The sequence below is a fragment of the Chinchilla lanigera genome, unplaced genomic scaffold (assembly GCF_000276665.1).
Source record: "Chinchilla lanigera isolate Chin_1 unplaced genomic scaffold, ChiLan1.0 scaffold00009, whole genome shotgun sequence".
NCBI classification, from domain to species: domain Eukaryota; kingdom Metazoa; phylum Chordata; class Mammalia; order Rodentia; family Chinchillidae; genus Chinchilla; species Chinchilla lanigera.
In genome coordinates this window covers 7,429,827-7,443,175 of record NW_004955410.1, presented here as the reverse complement: position 1 = coordinate 7,443,175, position 13,349 = coordinate 7,429,827, and the positions used below count along the sequence as shown (strand labels likewise).

General features: G+C 41.0%; 1 protein-coding gene across 1 annotated transcript in view; it reads left to right on the top strand.

Annotated features, from left to right (window-relative positions):
* Window positions 1–373: 373 nt before the first annotated feature.
* Phtf2 (putative homeodomain transcription factor 2) overlaps window positions 374–13,349 on the top strand; it is a 98,277-nt gene continuing 85,301 nt past the window's right edge. The window contains exon 1 of the mRNA XM_013510512.1: window positions 374–550. The gene's annotated coding sequence lies outside the window, so the exon portion shown is untranslated. The remainder of the gene's footprint in view (window positions 551–13,349) is intronic.

Sequence of the window (13,349 nt, the reverse complement as noted above, 5' to 3'; positions counted from 1 at the left end):
CTGCCGCGCGGGCGCCCGGCACAAGTTCACGGCGCGGGCCGGAGCTGCTGCGGCCGCTCGGGTCGGGTCGGGTCGGGTCGGGTCGGGTCGGTGGGCGCCCCGCGCGAGCTCGCGCCCGGGCCGAGGCGGCATTGCCAGCGCCGGCTTTGTCAGTGGGGCATCGGGCTTAACTTGAGGTGACTTCAGCTGGGATACTTCGATTTTGGAGTTTGGGGTTTGCTATCACCCAGCATTTCTAACTGTTTCTTTCCTTTTTTGCCTTCTTCCTCTGGGACGTGGGCCGTGGGCCGTGGACTTAGTATTGGATCTTGGCGTTAGGTGTTTTTATGCAAGTTGTGTTTTCAGCAACTGGCCTTTTTTTTTTTTCTTACAGCATTATAATATTGGAAGGAAAAGTCTTGAGAATTTGGAGACTGTGCCCTTTAGCCCAAAGAGCTGTAAAACACCTTAACAATTGAAAATCCTAACCTGAGCCAGGTTTGGTGGTGCACACCTTTGATCCCAGCGCTCAGGAGGAGGCTGAGACAGGAAGATTGCCAGAAGTTTTGAGGTCAGTCTAGTAGACCCTAACTCAAAGAACAGAACAAAACAAAAAAATAAAATCCTAGCTTGTATTGGGAGTACAGTGAGCTAATTTTAAGGGAAGGAAATGGGCATGCCTTGTCGTTTGTTGTAGCTCAGCCTCCATATTCGAGAGGAAAGGGCTGGGGAGTGCTGGGGAGATGAGCCATGTCTGGGACCAGAAACGAGGTGGTTCCAGGAAAGTGTTTCGTCCTGGAAATCGCCCGCCTCCCGCACAGGCCGACTGTGTGCACACATCAGGTGGGGTTGGTTTGCGTGTTAGTGAGTTGGGGTGTGTCTGTTCGCTCCTCCTTATGCTCTCTTGTAAAGTGTGACTGTAAGCAAATCGAGTACAGCTCAGTGGGGACGTTCTTGCTGACTCAAACCTCCAAAGTTAGCTTTTTGAGCTCACATTGGCATTGGATAAGTTGGCCCCAAAAATAATGTAACCTGAGGACTTTGTAAATCCCAGGACCTTTTTGGCTAGTACATTGCAAAATTTCAAGAAATTCGTAATGAAGTCAGTGTCTCTAGACTGAGCCCCAGTGACTTGCTGGCGTGTCAGAAATGAGAAGCCAGGCATGGCCGTGCACTCCTGTAATAATTGCAGTCAGGAGGCCGAGGCAGGAGAGAGTTCGAGGCCAGCCCGGGCTCCAAAGTGAGTTCAAGACCAGTCTGAACTGCATACTAAGACCGGCCTCAAAAAAACAAACGAAAAAAGAAGGATCAGAAAATAGTGGGAAGTGTTAGCTCATTTAACCCTAGTCATGTGAGGCAGGTACAGTGATTACTGTCTGTCATGTTTTGTAGGTGAGTTAACTAAGATTCGGGTTAACTCATTTGTTCCTGATTTCAGTGTTATTTGGTAGATTTGATATGGGACCTCCAGATGACATAGGGAAAGTAAATGTAACTCCCAGCCGGCTAGATGTCTGATACCCCAAGTTCTTGGGCCCCAAAGTCGAAGGATGAAGTCTAAGGAACTAAGAGTAGGAACATTTATTGGGGAAAAGGAATGGGGAATAGGAATAGCTCCTGAGAGACAGGAGTCCTGAGTGGGTTACCAGTGAGCCCACTTCTCAAAGGAAGTTTTATAGAGCAAAGTCAGTAGGCAGGTACAACCTGGGACAAAATAACCAATAAGACTGCAGGTATAGTTGCTAAGTAACATTGATCCAGTGTGGAAGCAGGTCGCATAGCAAATATATGTGGATGACATCATTAACCTTGAGTGATAATCTATAGTCTTAGTCTTGTCTTTAGTTTTAGCCGACTTCGTGGGTGGGAGAGGAGGGCTACCTCTAATGAGCTAATGGTTTATTTATACTGGAAATCTCAAAGGGGTGGTACCCACAACCTCAAGCTACCATTTATCCCATAGGGAGGTGTGTAAATCTGGCCATTGTGATTTTAATCTTAAGATGCGCCTCCAGCCACAGTTGTGATGTGTTCTCATCTTCTGCACTGACTCCCTTGAGGGCCGAGCCCTGTCTGATTGCCTAGAATATTTCTTCCTAACTTAGCTGTCTATAATAGATTCAGAGCCAGCCTGCTTGATTCCAGAGCCAGTGTTCTGTGCCATTATGCTTTGCCACCTCACAGTAAAACTTAAGAGACTGGTAGGAAGAGTCTAATCGGTGAAAATAATACTGCAAAACCATAAACTAAATCTGGTACTGTACCGATTTGATAGCACTTCCTGATCATTTTATAACAGGCACTGTTTAGTGTTGCTGAGGATGTAGGGATGGAGTCATTCTCCTCTTTGAGATTCTGTTTAGGGCTAAGGATAGCTATTTGAACAAATGGTGATAATATAGTATATACCAAAAGAGTACTATAGCATGTGTGGTTTCATTGAAAGATAATTTAAAGTGTGGACATAGATTTGGCTTTTGAGACAGCCCTTGGGAGGATAAGGCCGTGATCCTCCTGCCTCATCTCCCAAGGGCTGAGATTACAAGTGTGCATCTCCTTTGGAGTAGTATCCTTCTTACTAATCAGATAAGGAAATGATTTAGCACCCTGCATAGGCTACCACACCCTGCTAGACACAATAGGTTAGAGTACTGTTGGGCTTTGTGACTTTCAAATGCTGAATCTTTCAGCGTCAATTTCCTTTTCTATTTGGTGGGGAAGATAAGACTTCAAAGGAGACCTAGACCTATAACCCCAGCCCTAGGGAAGATGAGAAAGGAGGATCACAATGTGTTGGAGGCCAGCCTGCAGAAACACAAAACAAGAGGTATTTTTGAAGACTGTCTTTAAATAAATGGTGGTTTATGTGAAAGTGGCTGGGCAAATTGAGTACCACCCAGTATTGGTGGTTAGAAATTGCATACTTAAATACTAAAATTATAGATGCACATTGCCTGTTGGTATATTGTTATGTAATTTTTGTCATTCAATACTTATTTTCCAAATGCCAATTAAATCTCTTGTTTACACACTGTCCAGCTAAGCAACTGATTCATTACTATATTGAGATAGTCCATCCTAAGCTGTAAGAATCCGAACACTGCCAGAGCTGTATGCGCTTGGCTTGTGGAAGATACTTTAGGATTGGTTGTGAAAAACATCTCAGTGACTGTTGTCACCCTTAACCTCTCTACCTGGTCTGTAGTCGACAGACTCAAAATTGCAAACTCTCCTTTGCTTGTATGGTAACTATCTTTTCTTAACCCCAGTTTGAATGAGAGTGTTTAAAATTGGGACTGCCTTTGAAGAATCTGAGAAGTAAGTTTCACACTGTATTGTATCTTCCTCTCAGTGTAGCATACAGTGTACAGTTTACCATCCCTACATATGTTGAATGTGCAAGTGTGTGAATCCTCACTTGATGACCGGAATCACACGATTTTGAAAATGTTGCATGACAGCTGCATTTTTTGTCCGGCTTGTTGGCCTAATACAATTGCTAAAAGAAGGTGCATTTTCAGATGAGATCAACTGGCCACTTCCTAGAACAGGAAGTTTTTGAGCGCTAGGAAAGAAAGAAAATATGCTGGATTTCATTCTGAGCAGTGTGTCAGAGCTGGGCAGGAAATGGCTGTGGTTGAAGACTACCTGATAATCACAGCATGATTAAATTTGACGTTTAATGAGAGGAAGTTGAAGAAAAAACGCATGCGATGCAGCTTTCCAGCTACAGAACCAGTAGGGGAAAGGGGCTGCTCAGAGTATCTAGAAGACGCGGAAGGTACTGATATGTGTTGCATAAATAAATTACGTTAGTAAAATACTCACTACAGGATCTGTTACTGATAGCAAAAATTAAAGGAAACTACATGGCACAAGTTTCAGCACCCTGTCGAGGGAGACTCCGGTCCCAGTGGTGCCGTCTCCCCTTCTGTGACTTCAGACTTACGTTGCAGCTCAGGCTGGCCTCAGACCCACTCTGCAGCAGGGGCCGGCCTGGACCTTGCTGCAGTCCTCCCGGTGCTCGGATTGCAGGTGTGCACCGCCATGCCTGGCTTTTAAAAACATCTTGAGATTCTCACGAAATTGTCCAAGGTGGGCTCAGACTTTCCCGCCTCACTCTCCTGGAGCACTGGGATTAGGAGTGTGTGCTACCCTGTCTGGTTTGTAGGAAGGATTTTACCTACCAGTTTTGTTTTCTTTTTTAGTAAATAAAGGACTGTTCAGTTCATTTCTCCTTGTGTTAGCATTGTATCTTTGAAGAGATTTTTCATCTAATTTGTTAGGTCCATTGGCATAAAATTGTTTATAATATTCTATTATCATTTTAATGTCTGTGAGATCTGTAGTTATTTTTGACTGGAAATTTGTGTCTTTTCTGTTTTTTTCTCCTGTTTAGTCTGGCTAGAGGTTAGCTTGTTTTTGATCTTAAAGAATTGGCTTTTGTTTTTCTGTGTTGATTTTCTGTAGTTTCTATGTTTTATTACTTCCTTTTCTGTTGTTTACATTTTATTTGCCTTTAAATTACTCATATGTTAAGATAGAAATTTAGCTCCTTAATTTGAAACCTTTATTCTCCTCTAAGATAAGTGTTTAATGCTATAAAATTCCCTTAAACAACCAGGCATGGTGGTACAAACCTATAATCCTAGCACTTGGGAAGCTGAGGCAGGAGGATTGCTGAGTTCAAGGCCAGCCTGGGCTACATATTGAGACCCTGTCTTAAAAAACCACAAACAATTCCCTTAAATAATATTTTGAATGCATCCTACAGATTTTGAAATGTTTTCATTTTCATTCATGTTCAAAATCTTTGTTTTTTTTCCTTTGTGATTTCTTTAACTTCTTTGGTTAATTAGAATATATGAGTTTCTTTCTCTTTTCTTCCTTTCTTTGTTTCTTTTTTTTTTGAAACAGGGTCTAGCTCTCTAGTACAGACTGGCCTTGAACTCACTGTGTAGCCCAGGCTGGCCTTGAACTGGCTACAGTCCTCCTGTCTCAGGCTCCTGAGGCATATGCCACTATTTCTGGCTGTAAGAATATCTACTACTTGGAGATGTTTCAGATTTTTTTCAGTTACTGATGTCTAATTTAATTTCACTTTGTTTGAAGACTGTGCATTGTGTGAGTTGATTCATTTTAAGTGATTTGTCTGAGTATGCGATGCTTTTAAATGGTACATGTGCCCTTGAAAAGACTGCTGCATGTACTATTCTATAAATATCAATCAGGTCAAGTTGGTTGATCACATAGTTCATGTCTTACATATCCTTGTTATTTCTGTCTGCTTAGTCCATCAGTTTTTGAGAGATGGGTATAAAAATCTGTAATTGTGAACTCGCTGCCTTTTTTTCCTTGCAGTCCTGTCAGTTTTTGCCTCCTTTATTTGAAGTTCAGGCTGTTCATGCGCATGTATATTGAGGCTTTTATGATCTCTTCATGATTTGGATTTACTATTGTGAAATTTCTTTCATTATCCCTGATAATATACTCAGCTTTCCTTTGAGTAGTATTAGCATGGTGTGTTGTTTTATTTTTAATCTATTTTGTGTTTATATTTAAGGTAGGTTTCTGGTAGATAGCATGTAGTTAGTTTTTGCTTTTCTTAATCCAGTTTTCCATGTATTTATTTATTGAGACAGGGTCTTGCTATGTAGTTCAGGCTAGCTTTGAACTCACTATGTAGCCCAAGCTGGCCTTGAGCTCTCAGAGATCCTCCTGCCTTAGCCTCCTGAGTGCTGGGATTATAGGCGTGCGCCACCAGGCCCAGCTCAGCTTTCCTTTTAATTTGGACCATTTACATTTAATGTGATTATTGATATTGTGTGGCTTAAATTGATCATCTTGGCTGTATGTCCCCCCTGTTCTTTTTGGTTTCTTTTGGGTTATTTTTTATCACTCTATTTTATATCCTTTTTGGCTTTTTATCTATATCTTTTTTTTGTTTCTTAGTACTATAGTGGCTAGTATTCATTCATCACAGTCTGACTTGGGGTAAAATAACGCTTTGTATGCTTTAGCAGTATACTTTTGTGCTTATTACAGTATTTTGTTTCCCTTTTCTCAAACTCTGTGCTGTGGTCATACATTTTAGTAGTATGTATGTTATAAACCCCACAACAGAGCGTTGATTCTTTTAGCTTTAAATAGTCAGTTCCCTTTTAAGGGGATTGAAACCTAACTTGGAAAAAAAGACTCTTAAATTTCTCCACATGCTTACATTTTCAGAACTCTTTGTTCCTTTGGATATAGGTTTCCTTCTGGTGTCATTTTCCTTCTCTCTGATGGACTTTCTTTAACATTTATTGTAGTGCTGAGTTACTGCTGATGAATTCCATCTGCTTTCATATGTTTGAAAACTTGTTTTAAAACTTTATTTTTGAAATACGCCTTCAGTGGTATAGACCCTTAGGTTGTTTTTTCAGGTCTGTAAAGACATTGCTCCCCTCTTATCTCTGTAGGAAGTATCTGTTTTCTCTAGCTGGTTTTAATTTTATCTCTTTACCTCTGGTTTTACGTACTTTTATAATGCTGTGCCTTGGTATAGTTTAGGTTTCTTGAGTTTTGTTAAAAGATCTTGGACCTGTGGCTTTATCTTTTTCATCAATTCTAGGGAAATTGTGGCCATTACTTTAAAATAGTTTTTCTGTCTTTTTTTCTCGTTTTATTCTAGTACTCCTGCTACACATGTTAGGCCATTTGATCATTGTCCTTCAGCTAACCAAATGCTATGATTGTTGCCCTTTTTTTAAGTCTTATTTTTTTCCTTCCTATTTTCATTTTGTATATTTATTGTTATCCCTCAAGTTTACTAACCTCTTCTGCTAGTTTCTGATCTACTCTTAATCTCATCCAGTATATTTCAGTCAGACTTTGTAAGTCTGTTACATTGGTGTAAAACAGATTGCTAGGATTTTTTCATTTTACAAGTGTGAAACTCTATACTTACTAAATCTCAACTACTCTTTTCCCCTCCTTCCTGTCCCTGACAACCCCATCTCAACCTGTGACTGTCTATTCTGGGTAACTCGTATAAGTGGAATTATACACTATTTGTCTTTTATGACTGGCTTATTTCACGTGACACGAATCCTCAAGATTCATCTATGTTGTACCATGTTACAGGATTTCCTTTTGTTATTTAGGGCTGAATAATAGATACTCTGTTGTGTGTACTACATTTTGTTTGTCCATTCATCTGTGATGGACATTGGATCGCTTCCACCCCTTAGCTATTGTGAATTGTGCTGCTGTGAACATGGGTATGCAGATATTTCTTTAAGACCCTGCTTTCAGTTCTTTTGGCTATATTCCCTGAAATGTAATTGCTAGATCATATGGTAACTTTTTTTTAAATTTTTTGTGGAATTTCCATACTGTTTTCAAAAAGTAGGTGTACTCTTTGCAATTTTACTGCCAGTTAACATGGAAAATAAATATTTTAAGACTAAATTAACTTTTCACTTATTTTTCACATAATTTCAGACTTTATTTATTTATTTGGTACCAGGAATCGAACTCAGGGTCTTGCACTTGCCCGGCAGGCACTAAGTGTGCTGAGCTATCTCCCCAGCCCCAGACTTTAAAAGTTGCAAGAATAATACAAATAATTACTGTAGATCCTTCTTCACTAGATTACGCAAATATTAAGATTTTACTATATTTTAATATTTTCTTTCTCTGCCTATCTCTGTCTTCAGTGTATATATATATATATACATACATACACACAAGTACATACGTATTACTTTATTCCTGACTTAATCAAGTCATAATATTCCATTACATACATGATTTTTTATTTCCATAAAACAAGATCATTATTCTTTATTCATTTTGAATTTGTTGCATTGTGGTCAGAAATTATACTCAAAATGATTTCAGGTTTTTAAAAATTTGTCAAGACTTACTCTGTGGCCTGTCATTTGCTCTGTCCTGAAGAACATTCCATATGGTGCTGATGAGTTGTGTGCATTTATTTAGCAGCTGTTAGGTGCTGTGCTCTGCAGATGTCTGTTGGGTCTGTTAGGCCTCTGGTGCAGTTTAACTCTGGTTTCTTCGTGGATTTTCTGTCTGGACGATGCCCATTGCAGAGAGTTGGGTGATCAAGTCCCTAGCTGTTACTGTAGCAGAACCCATCTTTGTCTTAATGACCTTCCTTGTCTCTCTTTATTGCCTTTGAGGTAGACTCTTATTTTATCTAATTTAAGTTTGGCTACCCCTGCTTTCCTTCAACTTCTGTTGGAATGGAATGTTTTATTCCATTCCTTCACTTTCAGTCTATGTTCATCTTTAGAGATGAATTGAGTTTGGAAACATAGTCAGATCTTGTTTTTTATCCATTCAGTCACCTTGCTTTTAAGTGGAGAATTTAATCCATATACATCCAAGATAATTGTTGTTAGCTAAGGTCTTACTACAGGTAACTTTTCTAATTTTGTTCTGGTTTCTTATTCTTTCTATAGTCTTCCTTTATAGCTAAGGATTTGTTCTCTTAGTGTGCTTTTCTCCTTTGATTATTAGTTTTTATTTGTCTACTATAGATTTTTGTTTTATTATTATTATAAAGCTTGTAAGAGACATGGTTTTTTTTGGTCCTAGGAATTGAACTCAGGACCTTGTGCTTGCTGTGCAGGTGCTATGCAGGTGCTATGCCACTGAGCTATATCCCTGGCTCAAAGACACCTTTTTACTCTTAACAAGATATTTTGAAATGACAGCAAGTTAACATGATCATAAAGATAAGAACAGAAACAAAGGAAAAGAGAAGAAATACTAATACAGATACTAGAAGATATACTAATAAGGAAACTACATTTGTACTCCATTCTTCTTGATTTTGAATTTTTGATATCCCATTTTGTATATGTTTCTGTATTATCTATCTCATATCACTGTAGTTTTATTTTTAGTTGTTTTGTTTTTTAGTCTTCATGTTAAAGATATAAACGATTTATGCACCCACCATGCTTACTATTAGAGCATTCTGGATCTGCACAGTTGCCCTTACCAGATCATTCTGCAGTAACTCAGTACAGTGATCAAAACAGAAAATTATCATTGATACAATACTGTTTTCTACCTTACAGATATTCACATTCTCCAGTTACCACAGTATCACATTATTATTCTTTCTGTTTTGTTTTGTTTTGAGATGACGTCTCACCCTTATAGTTCAGGCTACCCTTGAACTCACCATGTAGCCCAGGCTGGCCTCAAACTTGGGGTGATTCCCCTTCCTCAGCCTCCTGAGTGCTGGGAATATGAGCGTGCGGCACCCTGCCTGGCTAGTATTGTTTTTTAATACCAAAATAACCAGGAGCACATGCTGCATTTAGTCATGTCTCTCTAGTTTCCTTTGAACTGGAACAGTTCTTAAGCCTGTGTTTGTATTTGATGGTATTGACATATTTTAGGTGTGGGACCTTTTGTTTTCTTCTAGCGGTAGTAGGGATTGATCCCGGGTCCTTCTCACTGAGCTATGTAGCCAGCCCCTTTTAAAATTTTTACTTGAGACATCTTGCCTATGCAGTCCAATTCTAGGAATTAGATTTTGTCTGAAGAGGAAGGTAACCTGGATGGTGAAGGGTCTTCACCTTGATGGTGAAGAGTCTTAGAAACCTTTTTACCTAGTCGTTGTTACAGAGGCAAATAGATTAGCTCCTTCAGTTGAGTTTTTTCCATTCATGGAGATGTACTTGCAGGGTCATAGGGACAGGGTCAGCCTTTGGCATGGATGTTGAAAAACAACCTGTGACTTCAACAGTTTTTAAGTTGTCCTCCTAAAGATGCTGATGAGTCCCCTCCTCAGGAGAACTTTGAGGAATCTGAGCCACCAATCCCTGAAACTCGTGTTGATTTTACAATGTAATTTGGGTTAATGTTCTTCTTTCTTTACTTTAGCCTTCTGCTTCTCAGATCTCTTAGATCAGGAGGGACAAAATACCCAGCAACCACAACGCAGAGGCAGAGAGGTTGACTCTGGCTCATAGTTTTGGTCTGTGGGGTGGGAGGGCATGGGTGTAGGAGCGCTCACCCCTGTAGCCGCGAAGCAGAGCCAGCACACAGGGAGGTGCACCCTTCCAGGTCACGGCCTGGTGACCATCTCTAACCTAACAGCAGGTTTAGCTGCTGAGCTCATCAGCAGATGAGTTCATTGACCTGCGTAGCATTCCAGGATGCAGCCGCCTTCCACACACAGGAGAGTCTGGGGACAGCCCAGAACTAGACCGTAGATACGTGCGTTTGGACAGGAGGTTGAGGACGACAGGTAGGAGGTCCTGTATGTAAGAAGGGAAAGACAATGGAGGCTACTGTGGAGGCAGGAAATCTGCAGTTAGGTTATCACAGAGGGCCTTGTGTAGGGTGCCAGTCGCACACTTGTCCTGCACGGTGGGAAATCTCTAGAGATTTTAAAGGGACGAAGTCAGTTAATTTGTATTGTTACGTTGATACTGGGGATTGAACCAAGGACCTCATGGGTGCTAGGCAGTGGAGATAGACATTTCTTAAATGGGAAGGGAATCGAGATGGACAGGGGAGAGGAAGCGGGTGAGAAAAGGATGAAGATGTGTTATGCGCACGTCCAGCTGCCCCATGGAGTTAATCGTTATGTACTGCGAACACATAGTAATAGAAAAAGAGAGAGGCTTCCCTGACTAGGAAACACACGTACACTCACATGCACACTCACTCGCACACACACTCACGTAATTTTTTTTAGCGCAGAAAGTGTAGAAACAGTAGGAGACTCCTAGAGTGGTCCTGAGAGTGGAGACTAAGGGCTTGTCGTGTGTCTGGTATGCTGGGCGGGATGGTGCGAGAGATGTCTGGTCTGTATGAACTCCTTTCTTCCTTACGGAGTCATTCCTCCGCAGCAGGTGCAGAATTTGTGGTGGGAGGACAGAGAGACTCCTGGGTCTCTTGGACCATGGAGGAGCTGCTGAAGGAGGAGTAGATTTGAGGAAGACAGGTGCATCCTAGTTTGTGTCCTCTTGGAGATTGTTGTTACAATTAATTTTACAGAGCTGTAAGAAAGCACCTCTATTTTTGTTTAGTATCTTAAATTTATAAGAAGAATTGAAACTGGCTGTCTTCCTTTTCCTTCTGTTAGAGATAGGGGAAGTAAAAGTGCAACTGTTGTTAGTTTAGAACTCTATCTTAGAATATCTAAATTGTACTTTTTAGTTGAGTTAGTAACATAAAAGGTTGAATTTTTTTTTTACTTAAAGTATATTAAAAGTTAATTTAGGGATTTCTGGATAACAGTGAAGTGGGATAAAGAATTTTTCTTCATTAAAACCGAATGAAAAGTGGGTTGAGGGGAGGGAGGGAGATAGCTACAACTTCATACTTCAAAAAGTAGATGATAGCTTGAGAACATCCTGATTGCATGTGGTGAGACCGGGCGATCTAAGGAAGCAGAGGCCTAGAGTGCATCTCACTGAGCCTCTGCAGAGTAGGCTGGGGCAGGAGGACCCCCGAGGACCCTGTGAATAAGGGTGACCCACAGGGGAGGGAAGCGTGGCCTGTGGAGAGCCTTGAGGTGGGGCAGCCCCTGGGGGGCTCGTGTAGAATTAAACACCCTCCTGATGACTGTGCTAAGTTCATTTTAACTCTCTTGCATGCATCTTTGGATTTTAGAAAAGTAGATTATATACACTACCCAGGTCTCAAAGTGAAGTGTGTGCACCCGTGTGTGTGTGTGTGTGTGTGTGTGTGTGTGTGTGTGTGTGTATAAACGTCCCCAGCTAGGTGAGAAAGGCCAATGTTTGTTAGGAGAACTAAAGGCTGCACAGTAAATGGGCTCCCCTCTTCTCCTCTCCTGGCCCCACTTTCTCAGCTCTTCCAAGATCTGGAGAGGTGCGGCCAGCTGGCCCTCTCTGTGCAGTTGTGCCAGCGATGTTTGCATATTTATTTTATAAAATGTCACGTTCTTACCCCATACCTTTAAAAAATATCCCTACCCCTCTGTTTGTTACTTACCCTTTTCTCTCCCTTTAAAATAGCCCCGTGGGGGCTGCGGATATAGCTCAGCAGCACAGCGCCTGCCTGGCAAGCGCAAGTTCATAAGTTTGATTCCCAGTACCGGAAAAAACCAACCCCCCCCCCAAAAAAATAGCCCTGTGGTGCACAGCTTGTGCGTGTGTACTAGGAGGCAGACAGGAGTACTTCTCTGGAGTTAAGGTTGAAAGATAGTCGCCTGTAAAATTTTGATAGCATGGTAGCACAAGCCTGTAATCCCAGCTGCTTGGGAGGCTGAGGCAGGAGAATTGCAAGTCAATGCCAACCTGGGCAATTTAGCAAGACTGTCTCCAAATCAAAAGTAAAAGGGCTGGGGTTGTAACTCAGAGAGCTCTGGGACTGATCCCTAACTTTAAAAAAAAAAGACTCTTTAAAAAGCTGTGTTGGAAGATACAGTGCTTGACACAAAGTAATACTGCTCATAAATACTAGCCAACATTTTTCCTTTTATTGTAAATAAATGTAAATAAAAGTACATGCTGATTTTATTTAAAAATTTGTTAATCTTGTAATACAGAGAGACCCAATGATTTTAATCTGTATGTCTTTGAATTCAAGTAAAAAATATGTGTATGTGTGTGTGACACACCCACACCCACATACACATACTTTTTGTGACAGGGTTCTCACCATGTAGTTGAGGCTGACCTCACACTCACAGAAGTCCTCCTGCCTCAGCCTCCTGAGTACTGGGATTACAGGTGTGCACTACCACACTCAGCTGAAATGTACAAATCTTAAGTGTAGTATTTGATCAGTTTTGAAAAATGGATATATCTAGGTAGCCCACCGCTAATTTTCAATACTGTCTGTGTGTATGTGGCTCTCAAACTCCTAACTCCAACCCTCCTCTCAGGTGCACGTATCTTAGTATTTCAACATCTTTATTTTATGTCTTTGGACCGGCTTAACAGGTCCAAAACTAAATTTTTATATTTATCTCAGAACTACCTCCCCCTTCATCTGAGAAAACGGTTCAGAAAAAAAATCTAGATTCCTGTTAACCCTTTCCTCCTTAGCTTGCCCCAGTCTTCCTAGATCTTGCCAGTTTTATCCGCAAATGCAACTGAAAAAAGTCCACTTGTTTCCAGCCTCCCACCTGGCCCCCCAGCCCAGTATATCACCCATCTTCTGCGGGGGGATGCCTGATGATGAGTTGTTAGCCTCACCCCTCAGATTCTGACCGTTTGGTCCAGTCCTTCTCTGCAGAGCAGTTAAAATCTTTTGGAAGTTAGATCATCACTGTTCTTTTTTTTTTTGTTTTGTTTTGTTTTGTTTTTTTTTGTTTTTTTTTGTTTTTCTCCGGTACCGGGAACCGAACTCACGACCTTGCGCTTGCCAGGCAG